General features: G+C 45.3%; 1 long non-coding RNA gene across 1 annotated transcript; it reads left to right on the top strand.

The window, feature by feature from the left end:
- Nucleotides 1-1163: 1163 nt before the first annotated feature.
- On the top strand, nt 1164-2712 carry LOC147208263 (uncharacterized). Its single transcript, XR_015103129.1, has 2 exons — nt 1164-1313; nt 2508-2712. It is a non-coding gene; the product is annotated as an uncharacterized LOC147208263 (long non-coding RNA).
- The last annotated feature ends 12188 nt before the right edge of the window (nt 2713-14900 follow it).

The raw sequence follows: 14900 nt of genomic DNA, 5'->3' as shown, positions 1-14900 counted from the left end.
GAGTGTGAGCGCGAATGGTTGTTCGTCTCTTTGTGCCCTGCGATTGGCTGGCAACCGGTTCAGGGTGTCCCCCTCCTACTGCCCGAAGACAGCTCGGATAGGCTCCAGCATGCTCGCAACCCTCGTGAGGATTAAGCGGATTAAAAAATGGATGGATGGATGAATATTACTAGCTAGCTAGCTATGCCGCCACACCAGAAATGCATCTTGCCTGAGGAAAATAATTTACAGAACAGCCTCGTGATGTTATTTAAATCCTCAAGTGCTCGTATTTTGTATTATTCAGGCTACCCTAATATTTTGGAAGGCAAAGCAATGTGGGGTATATAACTTGCAGGAAACATGCTGAAATGTCTGCCGGGTAACATGAGCCATAGGCTGAATGATGTGTGCCGCCGTGCTTAATACAGTAAATGGATAACTTTCCCTGAAGTACCTCTGTTGTTTGGACACACGCACGCACGTACAACAATAAGCAGGACATTACACTTACGCCTCTTAACATGCTGTTGGAAAGCCATTCAGTGGACAGCCCCACAGAGTTTGAGAGCAGAAACAAGAGCTTTATTTTGCACAATTTTGAAGCGTCGTGATGTTTTTTAAATCATACAAATTTTGCAGTTTTCTTAACACTCTTCTCTGTGGTGTGCTTCAAATTTACAAGACATGTATTTTCAGTTTACGGTTACTTTAAGCCATACATCATTATGGATATACATGATCTGAACCGCTCATACTCACAAGGGCCGTGCTGGAGCCTATCCCAGTTGTCTTCGGGCAGGAGCACGGTACACCCTGAACTGGTTGTCAGCCAATCACAGGGCACACGTCAACGAACAACCCTTCACACTCACAAATAGCTAGGGACAACTTAGGCAGGGGTGTCCAAAGTCGGTCCTCGAGGGCCGCTGTCCTGCCTGTTTTCCAGCTCTCCAAGGAGCAACACACCTGATTCAATTAATCAGGATCGTTCTAATGTTACTTCAGAGCTGGCTGATGAGCTGATCGTCTCAATCTGGTGTGCTGCAGCTGGGAGAGCTGGAAAACAGGCAGGACAGTGGCCCTCCAGGCCCGGAGTTGGACATGCCTGAGTCTTAGAGTGTTCCACTAACCTTCCATGCATTTCCTTGTAATGTGGCAGGAAACCAGAGGACCCAGAGAAAACCCGCGCAGGCACGGGGAGAACTTGCAAATTCCACACAGGAAGGCCGGAGCCGGAATTGAACCCTGCACTTCTGTACTGCGAGGCGCACCTGCTAACGAGTTGACCAAGACATTGATCTCACAATACTTAAAAACAATTATTTGACAAGGTAGAGAACAGATCAATAACATCTCGTAACACTTAATTTCTGTCAACCTCTGCAAGTGTTTACATGTTTAAATGATCATTTCAACAACATTGACTGGAAAGCAGTTTGCATCACCGGTGCGCTATTTTTAGAACAGGGCCGCAGGCTACTCATGTGTTCCTTGGTTCCCTGGAACACCATGTTTGTGGCACCTGTTCTAGACCATCCATTTTTGTCAGGCTTCAAGACAACTACAGATTTGGTTTATTGAGCACACCGAACTCACTAAATATTCCAATACCAATAAACCAATCAGAACTTTTTTTTCACACACACACACAAATCACATTGGTTTATCAGCCGTACAAATTGTAGGTATGAACTGTCCTGCCACCCTGAGTTTACATGTCTTAGCCTGATGGTGGCAGTAGTGTGACACAAGGTAGAGTTGATAAATGAACGATGAGGTCAAGAACATCAGCAAACTCATTTACAACTAAATTTTGTCTCCAATGGTTCTATTTGTTTACACAGAGCAGAGGATATAGATATCGTATGTCTGTGAGCATTGCTGGAAGTTGATTTGGCATGTCTGACTACTATGTCCATGCTAACGTTATTGTAGGAAAGGCTCAGCCCTCTCCTCAGTTCACTGACCGCGAGACATTCACCTTCGCGCATTTAGGTATCGCGTTATCACAGCACCTGCCTGTTTCCGCGTTTGCGTCCTACTCAAGGTCATTCCGTTCTGCTCGATATCAGCCTTTTGTCCTGCAAACCTCCTTCGTACCACTTACTTCATCTGTGATTTCTTAAGCCCCCGAGTTTATGACAAAACCTAAGTATGAGGTGTATTTGTCCTATTTAATCAGTTGCGACTCGTGTTCGTGAGCAAGTTAGCCACATTAGCCCGCTAGCATCGGGCCGCTGCGGTTCGTGGCGATTAACTTGACAATATAGAGGCGTTGTAAGTTCATGTTGCTCTGTGTTAGTGGTGTGACGACCGTGGCTCCTTCCCGCCCTGATGACGACCCGGTGTAATTTGTTCGCCAGTGTGTGTTGGCCCTAATGTCATAAGTGTAAGTGTAATTAGTTTGTATGGCCCCTAGATGGTGCCATTACCCTGCCATTATTATCTGATTCCTTGGTTGTATCCAGGTATATTCCGAATGTTATGTTATAACATTTTTAATTCCTATTTTCTCACATTTGTAGACTCAACCCAAAGAGAGTCATTTCGACATCCTATTCATCATCATCTCTTGAGCCCAAAATGCAGTCAATTCGATTCATCCCTTCTCGTTCCTCCTTCATCTCTCATCGTCCCTCCTCATCATCCCTCCTCAACCAACATCACCCTGTATTGTTTTTATTTCCCTGTATTCACTGCAACATCTCCAGTAAAGAGACTAAAACACACCCTCGAAACCTGTCTCTTGGTACCTGTGCTCTGACCGGCACACCATCTGGTTTACAGTTAACTCCTTCAACGAATCAGTCTTAACGCCCCCCCCAACAGTTATAGTTATACAGTTGACCAGGTTGGAAACTTGTTTAGAACTAATTGGAACAATCCTAAAATGTTTCACGTCGTGCGTGGCGGAAAAGAGCAATTTTGTGACCATAGGAAGTCGAGGACCAAAGTTTGACACCTATGACTTATGGTAGGGGTGCCCAACCAGTCTGGTCGACCGCGGACTGATCCCAAGACGACTGCGAGGTGTGTTGGAAAAAAAAGTCGTTATTTAAAAAAAAAAATTAAAAAAAATTCAATGACATGACAGGAAGTCAGTGTCGCCAAACTTAGCGACTTTGACGCTATATTTAGTGAGTATTCAGATCCTGTCGAGTGACTTTTTTTTCAAAAAAGCGACTAGTAACAATCTAGAGACTTTTTCTGGTGTTTATTGGAGTTTTTTTGGAGTCTGTGTGGTGAAAGCACATTGTTCTCAATGAGCAACGCCGGCAGCTGTTGTGGCCCCACCCCCAAATGAAGCCGTTGCTGGCTGATCGCGCCAGGTTTACAATGTGGGCAAGATGTAAATGTAAAACTTTCCTTTGTCTGAAATAAATTTAAAAAACATTCAACAAATAAAAATTACAGTGATCCCTCGCTATTTCGCGGTTCGTTTGTCGCGGCTTCAGTGCATCTCGCATTTTTTTCAACCATATTCATAAAAAACAAACAAACAAACAAACAAATTTTAAGTCCGCAAAAGACCGCGAGAAGCAGCGAAAGTCAGCAAAACAACAGCGAGTCACATTGAGCAACATATACAGGACTACATGTATACAGTGAAACTCCTCTACAACGAAATCATGTTTGCAGCAAGAAATTTTTCACACAGGGGGTTTTTCACTGTAGCAAATTTGATCTCAGATGTAAGCACACACACCCACACACACAAACGTATGTGTACTCTATTTTTATTCCAATAGTGCATAAGTATGAGCACACACTTAAGGGGTGTTCACACGGCACACATTTGCTCCGGCGCTGCACTGATGTATTTTATTGCGATATATTTTGCACCGCAGCAAATTGTGTGGAGCGTTCACACGTACAAAGCCACTGAGCGTGTCAGCACCGGCACAGCGTCGGTGCAGCCCCACTTGCGTTCACACGGCAGTTTCTGCAGCGGAGCAAAACGACAGAAAACAAATGAGCTGTCGTGTTGGTTCTTTATAAAACGTATACACAACTCAAGCGACTACTGGACAGGCACGCCCCTCCAGAGTGACCGCCCCCGAAAACGTAAATCAACGATGACTTCAATGACACTCAGAAAAGCAAACACATAATGCGCCAAACAGAAAATCAAGAGAGGAAATCACAAAATAAATTCTATGGGGGGCGTGAACACACAACAAAGGAACAAACTACACAAACAACTCCGAGACAGTCCAGTCTCCTACAAAAGGAAATATGTTACCAGCCAAGTCTTGTGTCGTTATTAAACAAACACATGACGGAAGTCCGACAGAGCACGAAAGCAACGCATTCTCGCCGTACGTACTCTTCACGAGCATTTGCTCTGGAGCAAATTTAACCCATTTGCGTTCACACGTGCAAATTTACACTGGTGCTGCTTCGCAAACGAGCATTTGCTCCGGAGCAAATTTTTAAACCACCTCCCTGAGGTGGATCAAATTTGGTCCGGTGTAAGCTGTTTTCCGGGGCTACGCCGGAGCTAATTTGCACATGTGAACGCTCTACTGGGGCAGCCCCGGCATAGCACCGGACCAAATCTTGCCGTGTGAACACCCCTTTATTTGACACTTCATATTGTCAGTGTAGAAAGAAAAAAAGGGAAAGAAATTGCGAAATTTACGATCAGCATTCACTTTCACTTACATCAATTTCTTGGATAATGTCTTTTATTTTGCTTGCACCGTCTTTCATTTTGATCACTTTTACCCTCTCTTCCAGCATCGGAGCTCTTCTTATCTTAGCTGCTTGACATCCAAAGGTCCGTTTTGTAGCCATTTTAGCAATGCAACGTCCATCCTCGTCTGAATCTAACAATAACAAATACTTCCTGGCATGCAATGAACTTTTAAGCCAGCCACGTGGCGCTTCGTAGTCCTCGATGGCCATAGTTAGCTCTCGAAGGCTAAAAACCTTACGCTAAGTAGAGCGCTTCTCTCTCATTAGCGCTCCAGTTAGCGTAAGGTTTTTAGCCTTCGAGAGCTAACTCTGGCCATCGAGGACTACGAAGTGGCTGTTTTTAGCATGATAACAAGTAAAGCATTCGAGGAAACGTTCGTTTATTTGAATGTCCGTCGAGCCACGGGACGCTTCGTAGTCCTCGATGGCCATAGTTAGCTCTCGAAGGCTAAAAACCTTACGGTAACTGGAGCGCTAATGAGAGAGAAGCGTTTTACTGACTTTGCATCCATCGAGCCTGTAAGTCAGCTATATGTGTTATCCATTTGGTGCAAATATTGACGTTGGTGACATTGCCACCAAAGTCAAATCACTTTTCGACTTTGAAAGCCCCACTCTTGAGGATGAGATTCTGAGATTGCAAAATGACATTGGGATCAAAGCCAGCCCACTGAGGTAAGAAGTGATTTCCTTTTTTCAAACAGAGATCTACAGTCAAACCTTGGTTTTCGAACGTCTCTATTCTCGACCGAAAATTGGTTCTCGACCAAACTGAGCGCACTTGAATGCGCCACTCGACTCCTCTCGACTTCCTTACACAAGGTAGTGACGCTTCCTCGGGTAGACGAAGAAGTGACCCCTCCGTTGTGAGCAGACGTGTTCAATAAAGTAGTGATGGGAAAATGAAGCCTCATGAAGCATGAGGCTTTCCATCCAACCGGTTCGTTCCTGGGCCGAAGCATCATGAGGCTTTATTTGTACTGTTGCGCCATCATGTGGAAAATAAATGTCATGACAGACTGTGATTAAAATGATACCATGGATTTGATGTAGAGGTAAGATCGGGCCAAAAAAATCCAGCCCGACCCGGCCCGCTGGTATTTAAGCCCGACCCAGCCCGAGCCCGACGAATTAACTTGATATGCAGGCCCCGAGCCCGAAGCAAACCCGACATTTCCTATTTCAATTGTGATGACTCGGGAGGAGGAAGGGTGATTTGTGATAACAAACTAAAGCCTGTCTTTTGTCACGAAATCTAAGTTAAACAAGTCTGTATAATTATTTACATCTTTTAAACATCCATCCATCCATCCATTTTCCGAACCGCTTGATCCTCACTAGCCAGCCGTCTTCGGGCAGTAGGCGGGGGACACCCTGAATCAGTTGCCAGCCAATCGCAGGGCACACAGAGGCGAACAACCATCCACGCCCACACTCACACCTAGGGACAATTTAGAGCGTCCAATCAGCCTGCCATGCATGTGTTTTGGAATGTGGGAGGAAACCGGAGCACCCGGAGAAAACCCACGCAGGCCCGGGGAGAACATGCAAACTCCACACAGGGAGGCCAGAGCTGGAATCGAACCCGGTACCTCTGCACTGTGAAGCCGACGTGCTAACCACTGGACTACCGGGCCGCCTCTTTTAAACATGTACATCTTTTAAACGTGTGTCAGTGTCACCTGTCAGCTCATTGTCGTCCCAGTGTGCCGTTTTATTTCGAATTACCTGCGAAACTATTTGTTGGCGGTGACGTAGGAATCCCGTCTCGCGAGGCTTCGGACAGAGCAATGCGCGTTCCGAGGTTTTGGGCGTGGCCACATGCGTAATCGACACATGCCTCGAAGCGCGCTTCGCAGATTATTTTCCGGTTTACTCGGCACACGCATCGGAGCCTCGGCACAGTTGGGCACATCACTACAATAAAGATTAAAAAAAAAAGAGCGCGTCCTTTGTGAGCAGACGTGTTCAAAGATTAAAAAAAAAGAGCATCCATTGTGCGTCCATTGTGAGCAGACGTGTTCAATAAAGAAAAAAAAAAGCAGACGGATTTGTTGAGATCTACGCAAATTGGACTGTTATTTCTGCATGGCACCAAAGAAAGCAAGTGGAAGTAGTAAAGCTGAAAAGAGAGAAAAATAGTGCGCCAAACTATTGAATTTAAGAAATATTTGATAGTGAAATATGAATCAGGTGTGCATGTGTCTGTGTTGGCTAAGGAGTTCGGCATGCCGAAATCAGCAGCATCCTAAAAAAGGAAGACCATCATAAAGTCAGTGATATTGGCTAAAGGATCTTGTATGTTTAGCAAACAAAGGCCACAAATATTAGAGGAAGTGGAGAAACAGCTAGCAGGGGACAGTCTTAGCCAAGATACGATTTGTGGCAAAACAAGACAATTGTATGGAGATTTGATAAAAAAGGATCCTAGCATTGCTCCTGAAGAGTTTGATTTTAAAGCAAGCAGAGGATGGTTCGAAAAGTTGAGGAAAATAAGTGATTTGTCATGGGGAGGCAGCCAGTTCAGACAAGGAATCTGTCGAAAAGTTTAAAATTGAGTTTGAAAATCTCATCAAGGCTGAGGAATACCTTCCCGAGCAAACTTTTAATATGGACGAGACTGGACTTGTGTGGATAAAGCGGTTCAGAAAATGGATGGAGGGATGTTACCTGGTGGTGAAAAGACGCTACCTCCGTTCTTGGCTAACCTGCCGGCTAATCTCTTCCGCGTTCGCTCGCCCCCTTCACAGAAGCGCCGTCGCCGCCGCCGCGGCAAACGTAGAGGTCAGCTCGTGAAGCTAAAACGGGATCTGAGACACACTTCGATCGCTCCGGCGTGGTGTGCCCTCGACCCCGTCGCCTCGTGCTTGCTAACAGTCGTTGGCTCTCCCATCGCGCCACGGCATTTCTACCCCCACGCCTTTCTCGGGGAGGAATCCAGCGAAAGCTTTTGAGGGAATTCCCCCGGGCTCGGCGATCGGAAGAGGCAATCCCTCCCGTTGCTACTCCCACAAGGATCGCGTTGTTAAACGCCCGGTCGCTGACGAACAAGACCCATATTCTGAGGGAGTATTTCCTTTCCAATGACTTGGATTTCCTGTGTCTGACGGAGACTTGGGCAGGTACTGGTGAGTACAACGCTTTGCTTGAATTGTTGCCACCTGACTGTGCTTTCCTCGATACCCCGAGGACATCAGGCCGTGGTGGAGGAACGGTGAGCATCTTTAAGAACAATTTTAAATGTAAACGGTGCACATTGACCACATCGGCCACCAGCTTTGAAGCAACCTTCTTTGAAGTCGGTCGTGTTTTCCCGGTGCTCTGTGCTGTCATTTACCGTCCTCCTAAATACAACAAAGACTTTTTAAGCGACTTTTCAACCTTTCTTGCGGAAATCAGGCTGAGATATGATCATATCCTCCTAATGGGGGATTTTAATATCCATGTGTGCTGTCCGGAAAAAACGCTAGCAAAGGACTTCTTAAGACTTATCGACTCTTTTAATTTCGTGCAGTATGTGACCAGCCCGACACATGAACAAGGTCATATTTTAGACCTTGTCCTTGCTTATGGTCTACCGGTGTCAAATCTGGAAGTCCTTGAAAATGGGATTTCTGATCACATGGCAGTTTTATTTGATGTAGTCTTATCGCATGCTGCTGTGAAATCTGCCGCTCCTAGTTTTAAACGCCGAATTTTTAACCCTCGCACTGCTAGTCGTTTCTCTGGTGCCTTTAATAACCTTTGCGTACCCTCGTCTAACACAGAGGAACTCACCTCTTGGTTCAACTCATCATGCCGTGCCATCCTGGATTTGGTGGCTCCTTCAAAAACTGTGCTCCCAAAACCTAAACCCGAGCCATGGTTTAACGACATTACCCGCGCAGCTAGGCAGGGGTGTCGCAAAGCCGAACGCAAGTGGAAAAATGACAAATTGCATGTCTCTTATCAAATTTGGAAAGACTGCTGGCGTAACTACCAGCTCACAGTAAAAGAGGCCAAAAGAGCATATCTGTCGGACCTTATTCAAGCTAACCGTCACAACCCACGCGCACTATTTAAAACGATAGATTCTGTACTCAAACCCCCTCTGCCTACTTGCTCGGATTCTTCACCCGAGATGTGCAACAGATTCCTTCAGTTTTTCATTGATAAGGTCTCTACAGCTAGGACTCCGGTCTCAAATACCGCATCTGACCCCTCTGTCCATGTTCCATGTTCAGCTGTGCTAAATTCTTTTGAAACTGTGTCCTTGGCGCTTTTGGAGGATGTAGTTCGCCAGACGAAGCCATCTGGCTCCCCTTGCGACTCTCTTCCCCCGCACTTCTTTCAGGAGGTTCTCCCGAGTGTTGGCGCATCAGTCTTGGATATCATCAACAGCAGCCTCTCTTCTGGTGTAGTTCCCCAACAGTTTAAACATGCTGTGGTCCAACCCTTGATCAAGAAACCTGGTCTTGATCCAGATGTGCTGTCAAGTTTCAGGCCCATTTCTAAACTGCCTTTCATTTCCAAAATTCTGGAAAAAGTGGTGCACATGCAGTTGAAAATTTTCTTGGATGAACATAACATCTTGGAGGTCTTCCAGTCAGGTTTCAAGACGATGCATAGCACGGAGTCAGCCCTGTTACGCATTTCTAATGACATCCTCCTGGCAAACGACTCTGGAGACCACGTGTGTCTAGTTTTATTGGACTTAACTGCAGCATTTGATACAGTGGATCACAGTATTCTGCTGACTCGTTTGCAGCACTTGGTGGGCATTGGCGGCAGTGCTCTTGAGTGGTTTAGGTCCTATTTAGCTGACAGAAACTTTTGTGTCAGCCTTGGCTGCTCTGAGTCACGCACTGCTCCCCTGTCATGTGGTGTTCCACAGGGCTCAATTCTGGGGCCTCTGCTGTTCTCGCTGTATCTGCTCCCATTGGGTTCCATCTTAAGGAAACATGGTATTCCCTTCCACTGCTATGCAGATGACTGCCAGATCTATGTCCCACTGAGCAAGAAAAACGCCTTCTCATTAAGACCACTCCTATCCTGTCTGGAAGAAATCAAAACCTGGATGGCACAAAAGTTCTTGAGATTCAATGAAAAGAAGACAGAGGTGATATTGTTTGGTCCCAGTGGCCCTTGTACATTCCATCCTGTAGACTTGGGCCCCCTGTCTCCTTATCTTAAGTCAACAGTCTTAACAAATCCAGCTTCTTTCACCTTAGACAGCTGGCCAAAATAAAACCTTTCCTCTCATATGAACACTTTGAGACAGTAATTCATGCCTTTGTCACATCCCGGCTCGATTACTGCAATGCCCTTTACTTTGGAGTCAGCCAGTCCTCCATTAAGCGCCTTCAGCTGGTCCAGAATGCCGCTGCTCGCCTCTTGACTGGTACTCGTAAGAGGGAGCACATAACTCCTACTCTGGCATCCCTTCACTGGCTCCCCATTCATTTTAGAGTTATTTTCAAGATCCTCTTATTTGTTTTCAAATCTCTGAATAATCTCGCGCCACCTTACCTCTCTGAGCTCATCCGCGCCTACACACCTGCCCGGCGCCTCAGGTCTGTGGACCAGACATTATTAGAAGTACCAAGAACTAAACTGAGGCTCAGAGGGGATCGAGCCTTTTCTGTTGCTGGTCCCTCTCTCTGGAATGACCTCCCACTGAACATTCGGCAAGCCTCCTCGCTGCCCATCTTCAAAACCCTCCTCAAAACTCACTTGTATTCTTTGGCATTCGACTCAGCATGACTTAGATTTGTTCTTGGTTTTACTGTTTGGTGCTTTCTACCGCCTTTATTACCGATTTGTCTTACTGTTTATTGTGCATGTTAAATTGCTCCATGTACAGCACTTTGTATGCAGCGATGGCTGTTTGAAAGTGCTCTATAAATACTGTTGACTTGACTTGACTTGACTCGTACTGTAGCGTAGGATTGCAGACAGATCGTCTATAGTTACAGCCATTACTTTAGGGTTTATAAATTCAAGGTGTAAAAGAATGCAATCTACAATTGAGAGAGAGAGATGTTAGTTCAATTTTTATGTTACAGTGAAACTCCTGTACAACGAAACCTACATGGGCGAAATACCCCCTAGTGTGAAAAAACCTTCATGCATTAACACCGTTCCCACTCTCCTGCCCCCCATACAACGAAAAAAAACCCCATTGCGTTATACGAAATCTTTTTCTCTGCTCTTGCCTCGCAAAGAGATTCACTACAACGAAATCTAATCCAACAGCGACCTCTACTGCTTCATTTGGAAACGGCAACAACAACCACCACACTGGTTTACAGTAAATACGACTACGATGCTACATTAACGATCAATTAATAACACCGGAATTTCCACTACCCGGAACCCGGAAGCCATACAGAAGCACGCAGTGGCGCAAACACAAGCAAGTCCCGCTCGATACTACGGAATAACTCTGTCTGCGGCGCTATTTACTCTCATTGGATACAAAACGGCGACATGTAAGTGACTCTAATAGCATGAGTTTTACTGGAATAGTGAACGATTTTTATTTCGTTCACAGCTCCGAGTTTCCTGAATGCAACATACTCATAGCTGCTCTGCCATTGACTTACTGAGCATCATTCTGGCCTCCAATTGGCCAAGAGGGACCTCACTATCTATGTGTGTAGATACTGTAGCTAGATCCGTGGAAGATAAGAGTGGAATGCATCCGATTAGCTGCTCAGAGTAAATTGCTTGTGGCTCGACGGACAGCCAAATAAACGAACGTTTCCTGGAATGCTTTACTTGTTATCATGCAAAACACCTTACGCTAACTGGAACACTAATTAGAGAGAATCCTGCCGATATACTGTACATACCTACAAACATACAAAAGTACAAAATTCCAACACCTTTCATGCCACTGTGTGTTTTCTATGTGACATACAGTCATCATTGTTTGTGTGTCTGTGGTGTTTTTGCTGTTAACGCGGTGAAAATCCTGTTAATCGTGAGCCTCGCAGACTTTCTGGTGACTTGCAGACAGGCAGAGAAGGAAAAGGAGAACATATCTCCTGAAAAACATTCGAGGAAAGCACAAGCAGAGCCATAAAAGCTTTTTTTTTTTCCTCGACAGATACAGACTACGTCTTAACAGGTTTGTTTTCCTCCTGTGATCATCCCTCCAACATGGGAGCCAATACTTTCACCTGCCTCAATGAGCGCAAAATAAACAGAGTAAATAAGAGCCCCTTTCCAATAACGACTATCTGATGTTCTCCCGCTACTGCCAGCAACCCATGGCACACATCTGAGGCGTTGGCGAGATAGCACACGTTGCTCCTCTGGATGACAGCAGAAGAGCTGAAATCAGGTGGGGGCGAAAGCATCTCTGTTCTTTTTGTTGTCTTTCAGCACCCTGTGTTGTTTCTTTTTTTTTATGAGCAAGAATGACCCAGAAAGCACGCAAACAGCACAAGAGATTTGCACACTCTTTGTAATAAACAGGAGCTGTTGCTTTATGAGGGTCTCCTGAAACAGCATCATTGAGCTTTTCATCCATTACCATACACTGCGGAAATGTACTCCCCCAGGCCTGTTGTAGCTTTGTTCTGTGTCTTGTTTGATTTGCCTGCCAGGGCTACATTAATGTGGCATATTGTGTTCATGCGCAAATGGGAATAACGCTTGGATTTCAGTTTGAGTCATATGCTCACATGCTGCGTCTAGAAATTAATTCCCAAATACATGATAGAAAAAAAACCACTCAGGACATTGATATTGACTAATTGTATAACATTAATTATTGAGATTTTTTTCCCACTTTGTCTCAGCATAAATGATCAAAATGTTCTTTTTGATGTGTAGCTGCGTTTCATGAGACATAAAGCAGGCTTGTGGCTGGACACGGAGGTTGTCTTCAGCTCATAAAAGTGTAATGTTTCATAGGAATAAAAAGAAATGTGAGCTGCCAGCTACAAAAAAAAAAGAATGGCTGTTGCGCATGAGATCACACAAGACGTACCTCAGTCAGCATTTAAAGAATTAACACTAGTCAAACTCCTTTCTTGTGATACCCTCACAGAAACGGTACCCATGATGGCAAAGAGGAAAAATAATTTCAATATTGTAGCAACAACACCAATATAAACGAGAATGATATGTCTTGCGGTACCTTAATTTACTAGGGATACACCTTAAGAGTTTTTATAGCTGTCGATTTTTTGGTTATAACTTGCGACTAAATGGCTTCGGTCACAACAAGCAGCAAATCGTGAACAATTCTTCAAACAGAGGCCACGTGCTTCCTTCAAGCTGTTTATTGCCATTCCCAGTTGACGTCTAAAAATAAAAGTGTCACGTCGCAGCATGGTTGAGGACCTAAGTGCAAGGAAGCAGGATGGATTCAAAAAATATATTTAGTCTCCAAAAATACAACAAATAGGCAAACGAGGCATACATAATTAGAAATACTAAATTAATACAAGGCTAAAAGGGAAGATTCTAAGTCACAAACATAGAATCTTTGTCATCACAAATGAAATAGGAAATTAGAAAAATAAGATGCTCCAGTGTTTTAAATTTCAGTCTGTTGCGTTTAATGCATGCTATTTCCCCTGTTGTGGAGTACACACACACACACACACACAATGGAATAAGACATGTCAAAAATCCGAGAGGCACTTGGTGAGACAAAGAGATTTTAATAAATACCTTATTCTCCAAAAGGAGATCAAAATGGCTCTACACGGCGGACAATTTGTATTTGTCCGTAAGCTGCTCCATAATATGCACGTACTGTAGCAACGTCACTCGAGTGAAGCGCGTCTCAGCAGTCGATAGTCTGCTGCTCTCTGCTGTGCGCGCGTGAGCGCGAGCACGAGCACGTACTCGCGGCGCCGACCCAACCGGTGGTTGGGGACCACTGATTTTGGGTACAAAAAGTGGGTGGGATTAAAAGAGGAACCAAAACTTTAAAATGGCCGACTTTAGCCACTGCACAGAGATCCCAGATAGATCTGTAAAGATCTGATTGGAAGGATTGTATTTCATCCATTATTAAATTACATCAAATTACATCTTCCAAGATGCCATCCCTTGCTTAAATTACAAGCCAGGAGGCAACCTCCTTCTGTGGATGATCAAAACAATGTATTTTCTTTAATTCATAACTAAAATTAAATTTGTCATTAATATTGAGGAGGGCAGATGGAAAATTAACTTTTTGTTTGTATACAAATATTTGAGTCTCTCGAGTGCCTGACCACCCAACAAGTCAGTAAATTAAACATTGACATCGGCCCATTTTTGAAAATGTGTCTCTAAGTGAGCCATTCAACAATCCGTTCTTTGTGAATTTACATAATTACCACCACCCCATTGCGCTTCCTTGCTCATGATAGTGAAGATCAGTTCACAGATTTACCATTGTCGCGTGACGGCTGGAAGACTTATCATGCTAAAAGCCAAAAGGTAATCAGAGCTGCCAACGACACAGAGTGAGCTAACAGTGTTACTGGCATATTGCTTACCAGCAAATACTCAAAGGTTCCACGAAGTCGATGACGCAGAGGTGTGTGTGTGTGTGTTTTGGGGAGGGGGATTTGTGTAAAGCAATGTCATGCACTACACAGCTACACTAAACGACAAGTGGCGACATTGCACAAGCGGCATTCTTTTGCAGTCTGGATGCTGTGGGCTGAGCATCGTGGCTTTTTCAGTCGGAAGAGGAGATCTGAAAAGAAATTAAATGATGATGATGATGATGATGATGGCTGAAGTCGGCAGCCCTTGGCAGGTCTTGCCTCGCGTGGTGGGATGCCTCCAAGTGGCGCGAGGGGGGAACGCCGGGGCTCTTGGGCCCCAGTTGCGGCTAAATGCCCACCAGCCGGCGGGGGAGGAGGTGGGGCCTCACCGGAAGGTGAGGCGCCCAGGGCTCACCCCGCTGGAACGGAGGGAAGTGGGAGTAGCCGCCCCACAACCCTCCTTAAACAAAAATCAGGCGAGGGCCCTTCCGGGGCCCGCACTGAGTGTGAACCTCGCGGGGCACCAGCGAGAGTCGTACCGGGTGTGGGACCCGGGAGGGGGGGCAAGTCCCTGACGGGGGCCGATTGCCCAGGAAGGAAGGAAGGAACGAAGAAGGATTGGCAGGTCTTGTTAGTTTAATGAAAGCTAGATTCTGAAACAGGGCTATGCCCCCAAATGGCTTGATTTGAAGCGGAATCTAACATGTTATGTGTAGATATTAACTGTGCTGCAATTCTTCA

Source organism: Hippocampus guttulatus, chromosome 2 (genome assembly GCF_054856545.1).
Source record: "Hippocampus guttulatus isolate MCC_2025c chromosome 2, RoL_Hgut_1.0, whole genome shotgun sequence".
NCBI classification, from domain to species: domain Eukaryota; kingdom Metazoa; phylum Chordata; class Actinopteri; order Syngnathiformes; family Syngnathidae; genus Hippocampus; species Hippocampus guttulatus.
Note: the sequence above shows the minus strand (reverse complement) of the source record. Positions and strands in the feature narration are given on the sequence as shown.